At 43.4% G+C, this 22070-nt stretch overlaps 1 long non-coding RNA gene across 1 annotated transcript in view; it reads left to right on the plus strand.

Annotated features, from left to right (window-relative positions):
* LOC127581738 (uncharacterized) overlaps positions 1 to 22070 on the plus strand; it is a 29224-nt gene that overhangs the window by 2418 nt on the left and 4736 nt on the right. The window contains exon 2 of the long non-coding RNA XR_007958001.1: positions 4196 to 4322. This is a non-coding gene — a long non-coding RNA (uncharacterized LOC127581738). The remainder of the gene's footprint in view (positions 1 to 4195; positions 4323 to 22070) is intronic.

The raw sequence follows: 22070 nt of genomic DNA on the forward strand, positions 1-22070 counted from the left end.
TAAGATTTTTTTTGTTGATCCTCAAAAATGTTATCGTTATTTATTCCAATATATGAAGTATACTTCCCACCAATCAAGGGAGTTAGATTAATGAGGGAGCAAATACAAATTTATTGCTTCAGAGATCAGGTCACAATGTACAAGGTTAAAGGGAGAGTAGTGTGTTTTTGCAATACTTTAGGAATACTTTATATCATGAGCCAGACAGCGGTTAGTGTAACGCTATTACAGCGCCAGCGACCTGGGTTCAACTCTGGCTGCTGTCTGTAAGGAGTTTGTACGTTCTCCCCGTGTCTGTGTGGGTTTCCTCTGGGTGTTCCGGTTTCCTCCCACATTGCAAGGACGTAAGGGGTAGGGAGTTGTGGGCAGGCTATGTTGGTGCCGGGAGCATGGCGATGCTTGTGGGCTGCCCTCCAGAACACTCTATGCAAAAGATGTATTTCACTGTGTGTTTCGATGTTCATGTGACTAATAAAGTTATCTTACCTTAATTACATAAAAATAAAACTTATTTAAAAAGACATCTTGTATATACAATAGAGGAAAATATTATACCTTAGGACCATAGACCATAAGACATAGAAGCAGAATTAGGCCATTCAGCCCATCAGGCCTGCTCCGCCATTCGATCATGGCTGATTTACTTTTCCCTCTCAACCCCATTCTCCTCCCTTCTCCCTGTAACCTTTGACACCCTTACTAATCAAGAACCTATCAACCTCCGCTTTAAATATACCCAATGACTTGGCCTCCACAGCCGTCTGTTGCAATGAATTCCATAGTTTCACCACCCTCTGGCTGAAGAAATTCCTCCTCATCTCTGTTCTAAAGAGACATCCTTCTATTACACTGTAATAATACAAAGTACCATTAACTGAGCTTATGTATTGAACCATCATCTTCAGCCAGCGATCTAGGAATTCTCCTCGGTCTGATTGGACTCAGCAGCAATGGTCCCAAATGCAACACTTATCTCAGTGTGTCACAGCGTTACTTTCTGAAGTTATATTGCTGAATCTCCAAAACCTTAGTGATCAGAAGGGTAGACCAGCCAAAGTCTAAGTTCACCAGTGTAATATTGAGGGAATGTTATGCTGCTGGATGTCCTGTCCTTCAGATTAAAAGTTAAACCAATGTCTCCCACCACAGGTGGATGTATATGATCTTATGGCCCTACTTTAAAAAGGAGCAGGCTAGTCACTCCCAATGTTCTGGCCAATCTGTCAGTCAACATCACCACCTAATCGTCAAGTCAAGTTGAGCTGATCGTCTTTGCACAAGTACAGTGAGGCACGAAGGTTCAGATAACATACAGAACATAAATTGTACATTAACACATAGTTGTCTGTGAGATCTTGCTGCACTCAAACTGGCTGCCTTTCCTGCATTTGCATTAACTTTGCTTCATTCCACCAATGGCACTCCATAAACGCGGTGTGCACTGAAGTTAAAGTCAAGTTCATTGTCATGTGTGCAAGCACATGTATGCAATGCACAGTGCAATGAAAAACTTACTTGTAGCAGCATGACGGGCACATGGCATCAGATACACAACATTCACAAGCAAAACACAAAAAAATTATACAAGAAAGAACACAATCAGAACAAAAAAAAGTCCATTGTCGTGCAAAGTGGTCACAGTGATGATAATATTGCCAACTACAGAAGACACTACAGGTAGCCACTTAGACTACCGCTGACTGGCCCTTCCAAACCCATGACCTGCACCACCTGGAACTGAAGATCAGAACACCACCACCTTCAGGTTCCCCCTCCATTCACACACCATCCTGACTTGGAAGTAGATCGGCGTTCACTCACGCTGGCTGGGTCCGTCTCCTGGAGTTCCCTGCTCAACAGCACAACGGGAGCACCTTCACCAGAGGAATTGCCGTGGTTCACCTCCATCTTCTCGAGGCCAGTCAGGGGAGGGCAATGAAGGCTGGTTTTGCCAGCGACGGCCACACCCAGTAAATGGATAGTTTTTAAAAATATCTATTGAATCAATGAAACATTGGATTACACAAAGCTTTTCATTTTGGTTGCAGATTGCATTACTATACTTTGCACCATTCTATTGTTTTGTGCTTGTGGCTGTATTTATTGTATTTATTATTACCGTGTATACTGTTCACTCTGTGAGCTTCACGCAAGCAAGGAATTTCATTGCACCCTGGTGTATTTGACAATAAACTAATCTGAATCTCAATCTGAATCTCTGTCTGTAAAAAAAAGAAAGCAATATCCAAGACACTGATGTGTAACCCATTAAAGTTCCAAGCTGTTGGGTGGTTATTTTTCGGACTGTATTACAAGACCAAGTATTTATTCAGAAACCGCAATACTTATACTTACAGACGTTTCTAGGGGCTGTGTGCACTGACTGTTCACCTTCACAGTGCATCAGGCTACAATTGTGACTGAAAACAGCATGTAACCCACAACAGCACAATAATAACTAGAGGCATAGATCGAGTGGACAGTCAGAGACTTTTTCCCAGGGTGACAATGGCTAACACGAGGGCGCATAATTTTAAGGTGACTGGAAGAATGTATAAAGGGGATGTCAGGGGTAAGTTTTTTTACACAGAGAGTGGTGGGTGTGTGGAACGCACTGCCTGCAGAGGTTGTGGGGGCAGATACATTAGGGGCATTTAAGAGACTCTTAGATAGACACATGAATGATAGAAAAATAGGGGGCTATGTGGGAGGGAACGGTTAGATAGATCTTAGGGCAGGATAAAATGTCAGCCTGTACTCTGCTGTAGTGTTCTATGTTCTAATAAAACCCAGCTGTGTAGTTTTATGACACATGAATCCATTACTGATAGAAGTTCCCAGAGATTAAATGGCCAGAATGAATTTTTATCATAAACAAAAAAGACTTAAAGATCGAAGTTAGTTCCTGTCCCTTTCTGCCAGATTTATTTTGGTATCTGAATAAATTTGACTATAAATTTCTGCTTTAACCATCCCCACATTTACAGCCAATTCCACTTACTACTGTAAGCTGTACATCAGCACTAAACACCCTCAACCTTTTAAAATGTGGCTTTCTGAGATGCCAGAACATTCACTTAAACATCTCTATTGCTGATTACACCAGGAAAAAGCTACTTTCAAGCACAAGCTTTACTTAACTGTGTGTAAAGATATGGTTTCTATTACACTGGGTTAGAAACATTAGAAAAATAATTGATTAGCTATTGACAGTTGCTAAGGGACGGGTTGAAGTCCATCCTTAACTGTTCCAGTATGTTAACAGTGAAAAATTAGATGAAGCATGTATTTTTCAACATGACATTAACCTTCAAGCTGCTAACACTCTTGTTTTCTCCAGAGGATGAGGCTTAGATTATCTTGATGGCTTGTGCATTTTAACTCCCCTTGTTGGAAGAGTAAAAGACATCACGCCATTTGCTTTATGCATCCAGAAGTAGGAGCTTCTCTCTGATAAACACTGCCACATATATCTTCTCGTTGTTTGTTTCTTTGCTCTGTCCCCTTACGGTAAAGATGGAAGCAGCTTGATCTCACCTACATTGGTCTCATAGTCACTTTTATTACTCAATTCAGATGCTTTACAAATCTAATTGAAACTGAACCAGTTCAAAATGAAGCCTATTGTAAAGTAAGTCGCAACTTTTAAGCTACCTATTTTTAATTTTATTCAACACATTAGTCAATAGTTAGCATGCCTACTGTGTGAAATTAAGATTATTTATGTCTATCTTCCTGTTCCCAAAAGACAGACAAACATAAGGTTCAAGGAAGGTTCATTGGCTGAAGTCTTAGCATTTTTGGTGATTTGTTTTTAGATCTTTTAAAAATGGCCCCAGTGAAAATTTAAGGCAGAGGATAAAAATGAAAGGACCTTTTTTAATTACCATATTTAAGAGGCATTTAGATAGACACAGAAGGGCACAGTCCTAATGCAGGCAAATGGGATTAGTGTAGATGCTCAAAAAGGACAGCGTTGACATTATGGGCTGTAGGCCCCATTTCTGTGCTGTACAACTCCATGACTTTGGTCTGTTAACGAAAGGGGAAAGGCAATGTTATACAAACTGCTTGCACTTTTAGAGCTTCCAGTGAATTATTTCAAAAGTAGTGTTGTTCCAAATGATCCCAATTCCTTCTAAGTCGCCTTCTCTCTTTGTTATTGCTTTTATTCATTGTCTGTGCATGAATGCAGATGTTCTGAACTCCAGCACAGCTGATCTCCACTTGATGACGGTGCAAATTCTCCAGTTACACAAAGCGACCTGCCTCCTGAACATCCATTCATTTCAATGGAGAGGAACAGCTGCAAGGGAGAGAGGGTAATTAACATTTTTTTAAAAAATTGATTTAAAAATATTAACTTCAAAGCATTTAATCTTTGGTTATTTGCACATGGGATGCAGATGTTACCGCTAAGGCTGGACTTAATTGTCCATCACTGACTGCCCCTGAACTGAAGAGACAATTAAGGTTCAACCATGTTGGTGAGTCACATTGAGGCCATAAATGGGTAAGGATGGCAGATTTCCTTCCCTGAAGAATATTGGTTAATTGGTTGATTTTTATGACAATTGGTAATCATATGGTTACTCTTACTGAAACCAGCTTTTTTTAAAATTACAGATTTATTTATTTAAGCAAATTTTAAATTCCATAGTTGTTACAATGGGATTTGAACTCCTCCCTCTGGATCAATGGTCTGGAATACTGACTTGGTCCAGGAATACAACTACAAAGCTACCATGGAGACACAAGAGAATGCAGATGCTGAAATCTGGACCAACACACAAGATGCTGGAGGAAATCAATGGTTCCAGCAGCAGTTGTGAAGGAAAAGGATGGTTCACATTTCCATTCAGTCCAGAGGAAGGACTTGACCTGAAACGTCAACTGTCCACTTCCCTCCATGGATGCTACCTGACCCATTGAGCTCCTCCATTATCTTACTTGTTGCTACTAAACTACCATAATTGGTTTAAAATATTTTCTAGCGGTATAAGAATTTTGTTTATGTAAAATCAGCAACAAATTATGTTTAAAATAACACCATTAGTAAGAAATTGAGCATCATTAAACCGATAAAACAACACGAACAGCACGGGGCATTTTGTGGAGTGTTTGACACCAGTCACTGGATTGGTGAAGAAACACAGTTAACGTGGAACAGACCACAACATCAATCAACGTGCAACACAGATTTGGTGCCAGAACTGCTATTTCAAAGCTCAATGCTCTGGCTAATCGCCTCTCTTAGTGCACACCAAGCTTCAGGAAGAACACCCACCCCCACCCAATTCTTCTTCACACAGTCCCACCATCACTATTTAAAGGCACCATCCACTACTTACAGGCCAGTTGGTGATTGATTTCCTCTGGCCGTTACTACACCTACAAGTGTTCAGTGCTTCCTTTAGATGATTCAGGTTCCAAAATTCTCCAGGGACCTGAATAAAGAAGATTTTTTTGCTGACTTTGAGGCTTATGCTCAATCCAAGTACTGTGTTAGAGGGCAGATTAGTGGACTTCATGGCCTCTGCCCAGTCTAATCCTGGGCTTTGATGGCAGCAGTCTGAACTTGCTGGTTTTGTATGAGAGCAGCTCGCAGGGTTCCTGCATCACAACCTGCCTCTTCAGTTATAAGGTGGTGCAGGGGAGGGGGAGGAAGCAGTTGAATGGAAGAGGGTCATGCTTACACCATCTGAAGATTATAAGTCAGCAGGGTGCAGGTTGAGGGGAAGGCAAAATGAAGGTTTGTATGTTTGTCTAATAAAATCAGGGTTAATAAGATTGACCTTTTATTTTTTGTGCTTGCTTATATAAGTTGAAACTCTCCATGGGACCTGACTGGTGCCAGACCACATAAAATCCAGACCAACGATGTCCCCGATCATCTTCCGCTGATCGGGAGAAATGTTCTTTTTAAGTATAAACACTCCCTGGGTCATGTAAGGGCTCAGTGAACTGTCCATAACCCAAAGTTTCCGAAAGTCGGAAACACTATTGGCTGAGATCTCAAAAGTTGCACTGGTAATCAGAATCAGAATCAGGTTTATTATCACTGTCTTATATGACGTGAAGTTGGTTGTTTTGCAGCAGCAGTACAGAGCAAAGACATAAAATTAAAACAAAATGATAGGCTAATTAACGACAGGTTAGTACAGACATCAGTTAATTTTAGATCTTAGTTAGATCTAGTTAACTATTACAGATCTGTACTACAGATTCAAAACATACAGGAGTTACCATGTCACAGAATGTCAGACCAGAGAGTTTCAATATGTAATTTACTGAACTTGAAATGAAGAAATTGAGAAATGTATGACAGCAGACTAAAAATAGATCACACAGCACTGGTTTTTGGGGTCTAAAGTTGACTTAACTCAAAGTAAATGGTGTTCGTGATTATTTATGGTCACATTATTCCAGTCAGGAAATTTGACTGGAAGAAGCCAACCTTGCAACCCCAACATGATGTTGGTGTTGGAGACACACATAATAACTTCTCATGCAACAGGGAAATGGCCCATCTTGTTCTGAGGGTGCCAATTATTGGAAACTTCAAGGACTGGGGGCCAGCAGATAAACAATATATTCACCTATTTCCTCGACCAACACAAAAACAACATCCCAGCACCCCAGCTAACTTCAGCCCTGTCCCTGAACCCCTGATGGGTGTCACAATCTCCCCCAACCCCCCCATGTCTGTATCCTGGCCCTGCTCCTGTTAGATCATGCCTGCCTAATCACTACCTCCACCCAAATTTGGCCCCAGTTGCCCCCCCAAACCCCTCCCAAACATGGACCTGATTCCCTCCCCTCACCCATGCCTGAACTTGGGCCAAATCTTCCCTAACTCCCTCCCAAATATGGACCTGATTTCCCACCCCCTTAACTTCACCCAAATCTGGCGCAATCCCTCCTTCACTCCCTCCCAAGTGTAGGCCTGATCCCCTCCTCACATCATCCCAAATCTAGGCCCTAACCTCCCCCCCTCACCCATCCCAAAGGTGGACCTGGTTCCCCAGCCTCCAAAGTCTTGAGTGCACTAAGTTTCTCCACTCCTTGAGGGTCAAATGACCCAGCCTGCTCCACCTGTAACTTTGTACCACACTGGATTACACGTTCATCTGGACAGTTGAGGATGGACGAGTTGGAGACAAGAAGCCGGCCCCAGGATGAAACTGGCAGCAGAGCAAGGTTATATTTGTCCTTTAAATGAGGATGGTTGCACTTCAAACATTCTTTTATTCGTGATAAGACCTCTATTTACATTCCGAACCAAGATCAGGAAACCACAGATGACTTGTCTCAAGCTCTCACAAGACGCGCAATAATTGTCCAAGCCTAGCTGTCTGTGAGGAGGTGGGGGTAAGTTTTCTTTGAGAACCCTGTATTCTGTGCAGTGAAGTTGCTCCCATTGTGTTGTAGGAAGGAATACCAGGATTTAGGCCAAGCAATGACAAAGGGCCAAGAATTGATTTCCAAGTCAGGATGGCGTGTCATTTGGAGGGTGGTGGATATCCCATGTTGGACGTCCCATTCAGGATGGTGGAAGGACTGGATTTGAGAGATACTGTCAAAAAATCTCTGGCAAGTTGTATTTTGTAGACTCAGCCAGCTCCAGCAGAACTCTCCCCACCATCGAGGACATCTTCAAGAGGTAGTGCCTCAGGAAGGCGGCATCCATCACTAAGGACCCTCACCACCTGGGACATTCCCTCTTCACGTTGCTACTGTTGAGGAAGAGGTACAGAAGCCTAAAGACCCACACTCAACAATTCAGGAACAGCTTCTTCCCCTCCGCCATCAGATTTCTGAACGGTCCACGAACCCATAAACATTACCTCATTATTCCTTTTTTGGCACTATTTATTTATTTTTGTAACTTATAGTAATTTTATGTCTTTGCACTGTACTGCTGCCGCAAAACAGTAAATTTCATGTCATTTTAGTCAGTGATAATAAATCTGATTCTGTACACTGGTGATGGTTGGAACGAATGTACATTGAGTTTCAATGTACATTGTACAATGTACAATGAAATTAACTGCTTTATCCCATATGTAGCAGCCTCCTTGAGTGTTGTTGGATCGGAGATCATCTAAGCAAGTGCAGAATATTGCATCGTGCTCCTGACTTGCCCTTTATATGGTACATAGTGCATTTAAGGTGAGAGGGGGAAAGTTTAAAGGAGATGTGCGAGGAAGTTTTTTTTACACGGAGAGTGGTGGGTGCCTGGAACGGGCTGCCAGGGGTGGTGGTGGAGGCAGATACGATAGTGGCATTTAAGGGGCTGTTAGACACAGGATCATGTGCGGTCAGATGGGATTTAGTTTAATTTGGCGTCATGATTGGTACAGACTGTGGGCCAAGGGGCCTGTTCCTGTGCTGTACTGTTCTATGTTCTAATAAAAATGCTGGAATTGCTCATTATTTGAAAAAATTTTAGTCCCTCATCATCATTCCCCTCCATTGAAATGAATGGCAAAGTCCTCGCACAGCAGGCTACACCTGGTGCAGGGTGTCAAAGTCAAGGTCAAAGTCGAGTTTATTGTCATATGCACAAGTGCATGTGTGTACAGGTACAACGAAAAACTTATTGCAGCAGCATCACAGGCACATAGCATCAGATAAACAATATTCATAAGAAAAACATAAATTCTACGCAGTTTTTACAAGAAAGAACACAATTAGAACGAAAAAAACCACAAAGTCCATTTTAGTGCAAAGTGATCAAAGTGGTCTTGGTGTTTTTGAAATTCCCCGTTCAAAGGATCTTGCAAAAAGCAGCTGACTGTAACTTTGGCATTTCTGGTTCCTTGTGTATATGAATGGAAATCCTCTGTTCTGAAGTCTTTAGGGAAGCTGAATACACAGCCTCTGGTCCAGATGAGTTTCTGGGCCGAGGGACGGCAAATGGCGTTTATATTTTGGGAAGACGAATGAGGGTAGGACTTTCACAATGAACGGTAGGGTCCTGCGAGTGTTGTAGAACAGAGGGACATGGGAGTGCAAATATATGGTTCCTTGAAAGTGGCGTCGCAGGTAGGCAGGGTGGTGAAGAAGGCCTTCATCAGTCAGGGCAACGAGTATAGAAGCTGGGATTTCATGTTGCAGTGTACAAGACGCTGGAGAGGCCGCATTAGGAATATTGTCTTCAGTTTTGGTCCCCTGCTGTAGGAAAGGCGCCATAAGATTGCAGAGAGTGCAGAGGAGATTTACAAAGATGTTGCCAGGACTCGAGGGACCAAGTTATAGAAAATAAGGGGTGATCTTATGGAGGTTTATAAAATTATGAGAGGCGCATGGTCTTTTTCCCAGGGCTGGAGAATCCAGAACTTGAGGACATAGGTTGAGGGTGAGAGCCGTGAGATTTAACAGGAACCTTAGGGGTAACTTTTTCACCCAGAGGGTGTTCAGTATATAAAATGGGCTGCTGGAGGAAGTGGTTGAGGCAGGTACATTAACAACATTTAAAAGTGACCTATGTCTCGATAACTCTAATTGTGAACCCAAGAATGTTGATGGCAGGGGACTCAACAATGGTTAATTTATTGAATGTCAAGAGATGGAAACTGGCCTCCTCTGGTTGGCAATAGTTACTGCGCTAGAATCAGCAATTAAAGATGAAAGCATCACAACTTGCGCTGTATGTCCTTCCAGCTGTCTCTAACGCACAGAACTGTAATTGCCTCTCGCTTTGTTACACCACTTCACTTGCAATGATGGAATTGTTGAAGCAGCTTTGAATTCAAGGTCAGGATATTCTTCAGTGCCTTCCTCTACAATGGAGTTTTGATCGTGCTTATTTAGTAAATGCACATGAAGCTTTGCAATCTGGGGGACACATGACGGAAATTTTAAGCTTGATTCTAAAGCAGCAGCTGAGTTTGGTGTTAATCACAGACCATGTGGCTAATGTCTTGTTAAATGTTGGTAATAACAGGAAATACAGGGGAACCCTGCAAACAGAAACTGACTGACTGGTTGACTGACATGCGGAGTGGGTATTGGCTTGGCCCCTCTCCCCTCCTCAGTTCCACTCCGCTTTCTCATCCAATTACCGGCGATAGTGGCGGGAGGCCCAATTAATTTTCATGGGTCGATCTCATTTATAATGAACAGCTTTATTTGGGCCACCTTGGGTTTGTTGTACTGGGAGTTTGTTGCTTTATTTCACACTGCTTTTAGTTTAATTGGGCTCCCTGTTAGATCATTACTCGAGTGGACCCTCAAACAAGGGCACCTCCCAGCTGTCAGGGAAGACCAAGGTTACTCCGGTGTCATCCCTGTTGGTCCAATTAAAAAAAGCTTCACCCTGACCCATTCCACTACTGCAGAGAGGTCAAAAGATCCCTTGCAAGTGATATGGAAACCTCTGCTGTCCAGCTAAAAAGACAAAGTTGCATTTCTTTTGGAAGCAATTGTATCTCTTTCAGAACATTCCAAAGTCTTTACACTCAATGATGTATCTTTTGCAGTTTAAAAGTAGGAAATGTGGATTTGCACACAGCAAGATTCCAGAAATTGCAATCTGATTCAGAAATGTTGATTGAGGAATGAATACTGCCCGGAACTGGGGTAAATCCCCTTCTCCTCTGCAATAGCCTCATGTGATCATTAACATATTCCTGAATGCCAGCTCTAAGGACATATTCGAAAGAGGGAACATCTGACAGTGCAGCACTCCCTCAGAACCCCTCTGGTCTTTGTACTTACATCTCAGGAGTGAGAACGTGTCCAAATGGGGAAAACCAAAATACATTAAACCAAAGTAGGTACATATCACAAGTGAGCAGACCACATTACAATCCTTTCTTCAGATATAATGGTGCAGTAACTCAGTGACTGTGTTCCTTGGCTAGCAAGCTAAAGGCCAGACAAAAGTTCATTGCAGCAGATGGGGAATTTAAATTCAATTAATCAGATAAATTAATATCAGTAATAGTGGCCATAAAATGACCAGATTGTTGCAAAAATACCAGCTAAATTTCTGCAGGGGAAGAAATCTGCTATCTTTGCCTGGTCAGACCTATACGTGACTCCAGACCATAGCAATCTAGTTGACTCTTCACTGCCTTCTGAGAGAGCCCAGCAAACTCCTGTGATCTGGGCCATAAAGGCCGGTGCTATCCAAATGCAGTGAATAAATAATGAAACATGTCATCAGAAACTTAGTAATGAACATTTATTTAGCTCTGACTTAAAACGCTATGGACATTAAATCTGTTTACAAGATTAATTTTAAATTATTTTCCCATTAATCTATTAGAGGGTGTTGTAACTGATAGTGGGAAGTATTAAATGTGAGCTGCAAATGAATGTACTGCTCATTGAATTTAGTGTGTCTCACATTTAATCTTGTATTTATCTTGGATAACTGGGACAAGCAGAGCAGATGTTGACAATTGGTGAATTGAAAACTCTGTGGGCTGCCCTTTACTTCACCAAACCAACTAGCTTCGTCCTCCTACTCTCTCTAGAAGTGGAGGATGTGCCCAGCCTAAGCTTGGCAGATGAGAGAGATGCCTGGCAGTTTTTGTTTACAGCCCTTTTGAGGGCAGGGCTTGGTTTAGCCTCTCCAGTCTCCAGCCCCTCCCAACCCAACATAATTCATCTGCCTCACAGAAGGGATTATCTCTACACAGGGTCTGAACTGAAAGATAAGGAGCAAATTATCAACAAACAACAACCTCTCGCTCAACGTCAGTAAATCTAAACAGCTGATTGTTGACTTCAGGAAGGGGAAGGAGGGTGAACATGCGCCAGCCTACATTGGTGGAATCGACAGTGGAGAGAGTCAGCAGTTTTAAATTCCTGGCGTTAACGTATAGGATGATCTGTCCTGGGCCCAGCACATAGAGGCAATCACAGCATCTTTACTTTCTTAGAAGGGTAAGGAGATTCGCCACATCACCAGACACGCTTACAAACTTCTACAGATGTACTGTTGAAAATATCCTGACTGGTCGCACCATGGTCTGGTACGGCAATTCAAATGCGCAGGAACAGAAGAAGCTGCAGAGAGTAGTGGATTCAGCCCAATACATCACAGGCACATCCATCCCCACCATCGGTGGGATCTACAGGAGACGCTGCCTCAAGAAGGCAACATCCATCATCAAAGATCCCCACCATCCGGGCCATTCCATCTTCTCTCAGCTACCATTGGGCAGGAGGTACAGAAGCCTGAAGTCCCACACCACCAGGTTCAGGAACAGCTACTTCCCTTCAACCATTCGGTTCTTGAACCAACCGGCACAACCCTAATCACTACCTCAGTACAGCAACACTATGACCACTTTACACTACAGTGGATTTTTTTTGTTCTAATTGTGTTCTTTCTTGTATTATTTATGTTTAATTTATGGTTTTCTTGTGAATGTTGTGTAGCTGAAGCTATGTGCCTGTGATGCTGCTGCAAGTAAGTTTTTCATTGCACCTGTGCAAACATGGACTTGTGCATATGACACAAGCTCAGTTTTGAATTTGTCCATGAAAAATTACCACAGAGTGCACACATACTTAATGTGTTAAGACATTGCAGGTGGTCCACAAGTTCTGGCTATTGCCTTTTAAAAAAAACTTCAGTCTGGTGAACATCTCCGATGTATCTGAAATGATAAAGTCTTGCATTTATTTAGCATCCTTCACAGACTCAGGATGCCCCAACGTATTTTATCACTGATACTTTTGAGACATAGGCACTGCTTGCAGGATTGTAAAGCAGAAAGGATGCAATCAAATAAGTTAGATAGAAAAGTGCAGAATTTTTTCTGAAAACGTCGTGAGTAAAGGTTTGGAAACACAGTTTGGTTTCCATTAAATTGTTTATTTGCTCTGGAGATGTTTTATGTCCTATTCCCAAATGCTTAGGGGGTTGACTTGGAACATCTACTAATGTATTGAAGACAGATCAGAGTGTGCACCTTTCACTGATTTTCTTTTATATTCAGCACAATTGGATCCTCTAGGATCGAATCCATGTTGATATTACATTGTCAACATTGTGTAATGTGACAATGAAGCCCGTCTGCTGTTTGAACTGCATGCCCCTGATAGGAAACAAGAGTGTGGCAATGCAGAGCAAGTGTCTTGGCATTTTCAATGGAGCCACCTATGTGCACTGTAAGTAAATCCTACAAACGGCATACAAAGAACTGCCCATTACAGTAATGTTCCTAGAAGTCATGCCATCAAGAGTCAGGGTTGAGAAAGCTGTACTGTTATTGGTATTATGTTACTTGTGCAAGAAACTGCAGAGAGTTGCGGACACAGCTCAGCACATCACGGAAACCAGCCTCCCCTCCATGGACTCTGTCTACACTCCTCACTGCCTTGGTGAAGCAGCCAATATAATCAAACGCCCCACCCACCCCGAGTATTCTCTCTTCTCTCCCCTCCCATCGGCCGGAAAGCACGTTCCACCAGGCTTAAGGACAGCTTCTATCCCGCTGTTATAAGACTTTTGAACAGTCCCTTTGTACGATAAGATGGACTCCTGACCTCACAAGCTACCTCATCATGGCCTTGCACCTCATTGTCTGCCTGCACTGCACTTTATCTGTAACTATAACACTATATTCTGCATTCTGTTATTACTTTTCCCTTGTACTACCTCAATGTACTGATGTGATGCAATGGTCTGTATGGATGGCATGCAAAACAAAGTTTTTCACTGTATCTCAGTATATGAGACAATAATAAAACAATTTACCAGTGTTAGACCAAAAGTTAAGTATTTTGCCAGCAAGTCTAAGCTTGGAACAAGATTTCTCTAAACCGCATTATAAACCAAGGCAATTTGTAAATCTTACCAGCTTCTACTCCACTTTAATGATCTTCAGCAACTAATCATACCAGAAAACACTTAGAAGAACTACATCTTATACAAGTGGTTGACTTATAAACTCCACTGCAGACACTGGCTGGAATTTGATTGAAGGTTGGCTAGACTCAGTACAGCAAGCATAAGAAAAAATATATTACAGGACTGTTTATGTGCAAATCAGGAATGTTATCTTTGGATCCTACGCAATGGGAACATGTGGGAAGTAACTCGGTATGTTGGAATTCTTAGCTCTGGTATGCTTGCATCTGGAATTGATTGAAAAATCTTGGAACAACTTAAACCAATTATCCAATCTGTCCAATGAAACGACAGGAATGGAAGCACATTCAGGTTATGTGTGAACTCTGACACTCAATAAGCCTTGGATTTTGATTGAATATTAGGTGTCCTTGTTAATTATAATTATTTTAGAATTTAATTCTAACCAAGCTGTATTAGTCATAGGTCATCCAACATAAAAACAAACCTTTTGACCCATCAACTTCGCATTGACCATCAAGCACCCATTAAAATATTTTATTCTCCCTATATTTTCGTCAACTCCCCCCCAGACTCTACCACTCACCTACACACTAGGGGCAATTTACAGTGGCCAATTAAATTACCAACTCGTCTGCCTTTGGGATGTTGGAGGAAACCAGAGCACCTGGGGAAACCTAAATAGAGAAACTGAAAGCTCCACACAGACAGCACCCCAGGTCAGGATGGGTATTGGTATTGGTATTGGTTTATTATTGTCACTTGTACTGAGGTACAGTGAAAAACTTGTCTTGCATACCAATTGTACAGGTCAATTCATTACACAGTGCAGTTACATTGAGTTAGTACACAGTGCATTGAGGTAGTACAGGTGAAAACAATAACAGTACAGAGTAAAGTGTCACAGCTACAGACAAAGTGCAGTGCAGGTAGACAATAAGGTGCAAGGTCACGATAAGGTAGATTGTGAGGTCAGAGTCCATCTCATCGTATAAGGGAACCGTTCAATAGTCTTATCACAGTGGGATAGAAGCTGTCCTTAATCCTGGTGGTACGTGCCCTCAGGCTCCTGTATCTTCTACCTGATGGAAGAGGAGAGAAGAGAGAATGACCCGGGTGGGTGGGGTCTTTGATTATGCCGGCTGCTTCACCAAGGTAGCGAGAGGTAAAGACAGAGTCCAAGGAAGGGAGGCTGGTTTCCATGACGCGCTGGGCTGTGTCCACAACTCTCTGCAGTTTCTTGCGGTCCTGGGCAGAGCAGATGCCGTGCCAAGCCGTGATGCATCTGGATAGGATGCTTTCTATAGATTGAACCTGGGTTGCTGGAGCTGGGAGACAGCAGCTTAAATACCTGCACCACTGTGCTCTCCAAACGTCCATGGCTTCCCTAGTCATATAATGGAGTTGAATGCTGCTGGGATGTAACACCATTTGGTGCTGACTCACCATTCTATCAGGGAAAGATTTTAGCCCTTCACAGTCAATTGGTGTCCTATTAATTGATGCAAATTGGCATGGTACATCATACCCTGACAATTTTAACCCTTTCCTGGCTGGGCAACCACTACCGACACACCAACAGATTAAGCTGTCGAGGAGCCGGCAAGGTCCTCCAAGGTAGGTTTTCTTCCATGGGCTGAGAGACGATGCAGAGAATGAAGGGATATGCACCATGCGCAGGCAGAAGGGATTAGGTGTCATTAGCTTAGTTAGTTTGGCACAACATCGTGGGCCGAAGGGCCTCTTCCTGTGCTGTACTGTTCTACCTTCTATGTACTATGAGAAGATAGGTGAAGGGAAGGGATGGGATGTCTAGAACCAGGGGCAACAGTCTCAAAATAAGCGCCAGCCTTTCAGAATTGAGGTGAGAAAAATATCCTTCACCCAGGGTGTAGTGAATCTCTGGGATTCACTCCTTAAGAGGACAATGGGTGCTGTCACTGGGTGCGTTCATGACAGAAAGCTATATAAGGGAATCAAGGGATAAGGGGTTAGGGCACGAACCTGATGCTGAGATAAATGATCAGCCTTAATGGTGGAACAGACACAAGGAGCTGAATGGCCTGTTCCTGCTTCTTTTTCTTGTATAAAGTTCTTATATTTCCTCAGTTGGAGTGTGGGATAGGAACGTTTCTCAGACGTCACAAGGGAAGCCTAAACTCCTGCCATCGCAAATTGAGATATCTTTATAAGTCGCATGTACATTGAAACACATCTTTTTGCGTAGAGTGTTCTGGGGACAGTCTGCTGGTGTCGCTACGCTTCCAGCGCCAACAATAGTATGCCCACAACTTCCTAACCCGTACGTCTTTGGAATGTGGGAGGAAACCGGAGCACCTGGAGGAAACCCACACAGTAATGGGGAGAACGTACTAACTCCTTGCAGGCAGTGGCCGGAATTGAACACGGGTCGCCCACAGGAAGGAAAACCCTTGCAATCAACACCACTCCTTCTGAATGCTCCCCACTGCTGCTCTGGAGCAGGTGACCCACCAACAGGTGGCATTCTGATGAGGCCAGGCAGTTCTGTGGTGTCTTTGGTCACTAGGAGGCTTCAAAATGTTTAAAATGTAGGAAACATGGCAAGCAACCTATGCACAGCAAAGAGTGATGAGATGATGGCCTGATCATCTGCTTTAATGTTGTTGCTGGAGTGTTAAACATTGTCCAAAGCAGCAGGAAGAGCTGCCCATTTGAAGGAGTGGACATGGATTAACATCTCATTAGAAAGGTGGCATCTCTGATGGTGTAGCAGTCCCTCAGTATCGCACTGAACATAGAACAGGCCCTTTAGCCCACGATGTTGTGCCGAACTAATTAAACTAAATGAATCCCTTTTGCCTACACAACGCCCATATCCCTCCATGCACACATTCATGTTCCTACTTAAGAGCATCTTTTAAATGCCTCTATTGTATCTGCCTACACCACCGCCCCTGGCAGCGCATTCCACGCACCCACCACTCTCTATGTAAAAAAAACTTGTCCCACACATCTCCTTTGAATTTACCCCCTCTTATCTTAAAAGCCTGCCCTCTAGTAATTTGGGCCTGCCTAATTCAGTAACACCCCAGGGGGTGCACTTGCCAGGAAGCAGTGTGAAAGCTTGTTAGTTTTTTATTAGTTCAATCGTATTTTAGACAAGCAAAAGAATTTTTACAATTGTTAGTACAAATAATGGAAATTTACCTCATTCTAAATGATAAAAGATGTCACTCAGATTCATTAATTCATTGATTTCCAACTTTAAGATGCTCCTCAACTCGAACCATGCATCTGGACATCTTCCCTAATGAGAGCTGTTTATTGTTAAATACAGTTCCTGTGAAACACCTTGGACCCTTTTGCCATGTTAAGAGCGCTATATAAATGGAAGCTGTTTCCCTTTTTCCAACCCTGTTAAATACTACAGCAATATCGTTGAGATAAAATATTCCATGATACACTCAAATAATTAATACAGAGGCACAAGAAGTTGCATGTGCTGGAATCTAGAGCAAAAAACAAACTGCTGGAGGAACTCAGCAGATCGAACAGCATCTGTGGAGACAAAGGGATGGTAACTATTTCAGGTCAAGACCCTGCTTCGCTTCTGAGTGGGACTGATGCAGGGTCTCGACCGGAAACATCAACCATGTCGACCAACCCTTTGCCTCCACAGATGCTGTTTGACCTCAAGTCAAATCGAGGTTATTATCATGTGCACAAGTATGTTGAGGTACAGGTACAATAAAAAACTGCTTGCAGCAGCATCACAAGCACAGACGTAATAAGTTCCTCCAGCAGTTTGTATTTTACTTAAGTAATTAATATTATAAACCAGTTTTCAATACAACCTCTAGTAATAGAACATGGACCTGCAAGAAACTGCAGAGAATTGTGGACACAGCCCAGCATGTCATGGACACCAGCTTCCCTTCCTTGGACTCTGTCTTTACCTCTCACTGTCTTGGTGAAGCAGCCAGCATAATCAAAGACCCCACCCACCCGGGTCATTCTCTCTTCTCTCCTCTTCCATCAGGTAGAAGATACAGGAGCCTGAGGGCACGTACCACCAGACTTAAGGACAGCTTCTATCCCACAGTGATAAGACTATTGAACGGTTCCCTTATACGATGAGATAGACTCTGACCTCACAATCTACCTTATCGTGACCTTGTACCTTATTATTTACCTGCACTGCACTTTGTCTGTAGCTGTGACACTTTACTCTGTACTGTTATTGTTTTCACCTGTACTACCTCAATGCACTGTGTACTAACTTAATGTAACTGCACTATGCAATGAATTGACCTGTACGATCGGTTTGCAAGACAAGTTTTTCACTGTACCTCAGTACAAGTGACAATAATAAACCAATACCAATACTTCCAAAATTAAATTTAGAATTAATTTCTTCATGTAGTAGTTAGATAAGATAAGGTATCTTTATCAGTCACATGTACGTCGAAACACACAGTGAAGTGCGTCTTTTGTGTAGAGCATCGTTGTAACAGAGGAAAAATAGTTGGCAAACCAACATTTCCAATCTGTTACAATTTAATGAAATTATGACAGATTTGTGACGAACTTTATGCATGCCTTTTCACCACGTCTTCTCCTGTTTCTGATCAACAAAGAGCCATCAATTACAGATTTAAAATTAACAATTATTAGTGCTGCTACTTCACAGCTCCAGTGACCCCAGTTCAATCCTGACCTCCGGTGCTGTCTGTGTGGAGTTTGCACGTGCTGCCTGTGACCACGTGGGTTCCCCCTCACCCCCACCCCCCACCACGTGCCAAAGACATTCGGGTTCTTAGGTTAATTGGGCGCTAGATATTGCCCCTAGTGTGGGTGAATGGTAGAATCTGCAGGGGAATTAATGAGAATGTGAGGAGAATAAAAATATGAGATTCGTGTAAGTGGGTGCTTGCTACTGAGCTCAGATTAGATAGGCCAAAGGATTTGTTTCCATGCTGTATGACTCTATGACAATCACCTTTCAGTCTGCACAAGAACTTGCTCTGATATATAAAAGCAAATTGGCAGCAACAAGGCAGACTTTGTCAGGCTTATTGAGGCAAAATTAATGTGACCCTGTACTATACTGAGTCCCAGTCATCTGACTCTGGGGTGAATTTTAGATGTTGCTGTAAATAACATCACCACAGTCCCTGTGAACCATACTGAATGTATCTCTAAGGAGAGATACATGATGTCACGGCAGTGGCATCCCTGATATGCAGATGCGGAACACTCAAGACTGCATTCCAGCTGACCTACAGTGAGGTGACACCCGGCCACAGACTGACTTCATGTGAGGGCTCTTTGTTGGGAAACTGGACTGAGGGGGTGGGGAGGAGGGAGGGAGGGAGGGGGAGAGAGAGAGAGAGAGAGAGAATGAGAATGAACGATGGAGAGCGAGGGAGATAGAGGGAGGATGAGAGGGAGAGGTGGAGAGAGGGGGATAGAGAGATGGGGAGAAGAGAGAGAATGAAGGGAGAGGAGTGAGTGAGATAGGAGAGAGAGGGAGGGGAGAGAGAGAGGGAGGGGGAGAGGGGGAGAAGAAGATGAAGGGACGGGGGGAAGAGGAAGCGAAAGAGTCAGGGAGAGAGGTGGAGGGCGAAAAGCGAGAGGAGGAGAGAGAGAGAGAGACATTGAACTCACCCTGCCAACCACGTAGAGACTGTTGGCAGCTGAGAAACAAGGAAGCTATAGGTGCTGGAAATCTGAAATAAAACCAGAATTAGCTGGAAACACTCAACAGGTCAGGCAGCATCAATGGAGAGAGAAACAGAGTTAATGTTTGACCAATTTCCCTTCATTAGAATTTCAAAAGTGAGAAAACAAGTGTGAGTTACGTTGCAGAGAGGGTGACTGGACGTCTGTGTTAGGGTGGAGACCAAGGTTGCCCAGGTAACGTGCTTTCTGTAGTGTCCGTGAGAGGGAACTGATTGTCTGGGGGACTGGATGAGGGAAGTAGAGTGGGAAGACAAACCATGCTGGAACTATGAGATGCAGAATGCAGCAGTCACCGGAACTCTGAAGTTAAAGAGAATGCTGGAAATAGTCAGCGATCAGGCAGTATCTGTGGAGAGAGAAAACTAAGTTACTGTTACTGGTGTGTCAGAATCAGGTTTATTATCACTGACATATGTTGTGAAATGTGTTGTTTTGGCAGCTGCAGTACAATGCAGAGACATAAACTTACCGAAGTTACGAAAGTAAGTAAATAGTTCAAAAGAGGAATAACAAGGTGGTGTTCATGGGTTCAAGGACTGTTCAGAAATCTGATGGCGGAGGGCAAGAAGCTGTTCCTGAATCGTTGAGTGTGGGTCTTCAGGGTCCTGTACTTCCTCCCCGATGGTAGTAATGCAAAGAGGGCATGTCCCGGATGGTGAGGGTCCTTAGTGATGGATGCCACCTTCTTAAGGCACCACCTCTTGAAGATGTCCTCGATGGTGGGGAGGGTTGTGCCCGTGATGGAGCTGGCTGCTCGTGATGACCTTATGTTTGAACTGGTCTGTTCTGACACACACTGAAAAGGCGATGGCAGTGAACATTTACTAGAAAGTTCCTAAATTGCTTGGGTTCGTGTGTTAAAGTGCAACAGAATTTTTCTCACAGCACAGAAACAGGACCTTCAGATGGCAGGCACGGTAGTGTAGCGGTTAGTGTAATACTTTACAGCGCCAGCGACCCCAGGTTCAATTCCGGCCGCTGTCTGTAAGGAGTTTGTACGTTCTCCCTGTGTCTGTGTGGGTTCCCTCCAGGCGCTCCAGTTTCCTCCCGCATTCCAAAGACGTACGGGTTAGGAAGTTGTGGGCACACTATGTTGGCGCCAGAAGCGTGGCGACACTTGCGGGCTGCCCCCAGAACACACTACGCAAAAGATGCATTTCACTGTGTGTTTCGATGTACATGTGACTAACAAAGATATCTTATCTTACCTTCAGCCCATCGAGTTCTCACTGACCATCAAGCACCCATTAATCCTACACTAAACCCATTTTTTTCTCTGCAATTCCCATCACCTCCCCAAGATTCTACCACTCACCTACACACTAGGGGCAATCTACAGCAGCCAATTAACCTACCAACTTGAGATTTGGGAGGAAGCCCATATGATCATGGAGAACATGCAAACTCCACACAGACAGCACCTGAGGTCAGGATTGAACCCGGGTCTCTGGAGCTGTGAGGCAGTGGCTCTGCACAGCCCCGGATTGTTGTAATGCTTCATTGGCTGGACAAGTAGCTTCAAAAACAACATTGTATTGGCACTTGGCAGATGTTTGCCTTGCAGTTGTTGGTTCTCACAGCTCTTTCAGCATTTAAAATCTTGTAATTAAAGGAAAATCTTGCATTTCTATAGAACCTTTCATTAAGCCAGAATGTCCCAGAGCTTTGCAGCCAACACAGTCATTGTCACAGTAGAAAACACAGCAGCCAATTTGCATTCAGCAAGCTCCCATAAACAGCACAGTGACCAGATAATCAGATTGAACGATAACTACTGAAGGATAACTATAGAAATATCTCCCCTGCTTTTCTTCAAAATAGTACTGATGGATTATTTTTCTCTCCCTGAGAGGGTAAACTAGGCCTAATTTTAAAATTTCACCTGTGCTACTTCAGTGTCAGACTGATTAGTTGTGCCACATTATCTTGGGCGAGACAAGCCCACAATCTTCTGGCCCAGAGCTAACAGAGCTCAACTTCCTCATGATAGAGATCCCTGGTCTCCTAATGCTTCTGAGACCTGGACTACCTACAGCTGTACCTCAAAGCATTTGAAAGATTCCATCAACGCCATCTCCGCAAAATCCTCCAAATTTACTGGGAGGACAAGCAAATCATCATCAGCGTCCTCTCTCCCAGACTAACATCCCCAGCACCGAGACTCTGGTTACACTGAGGAGACCAATGTAACCATTGTTCCACTGAGGAGACCACATCACTGCCCGAAACAGATCTGCTATCCCGAGCACCACCACAGTAAGGGATTACCAGGCGGATAACAAAAGTTTGGAGAATGAGTACAAAGTCTCCTTGCAACATTCCCCATTGACTCCTGGGAATCTCCAGACTAAAACCATTCAAAGTGGATAGGAGCACTCGGGATGGTATTGATAACCTCGAGTCCATTCTTCAGGGGCAGATAGATGCCCCATGTGAGCAGTGGAAGGAGAACACCACCCCAGAAACTACCCACCTGTGAGCCCCATCTCACATTGGGCATATTGGTCAGCTC

The sequence above is a fragment of the Pristis pectinata genome, chromosome 22 (genome assembly GCF_009764475.1).
Source record: "Pristis pectinata isolate sPriPec2 chromosome 22, sPriPec2.1.pri, whole genome shotgun sequence".
NCBI classification, from domain to species: Eukaryota; Metazoa; Chordata; class Chondrichthyes; order Rhinopristiformes; family Pristidae; genus Pristis; species Pristis pectinata.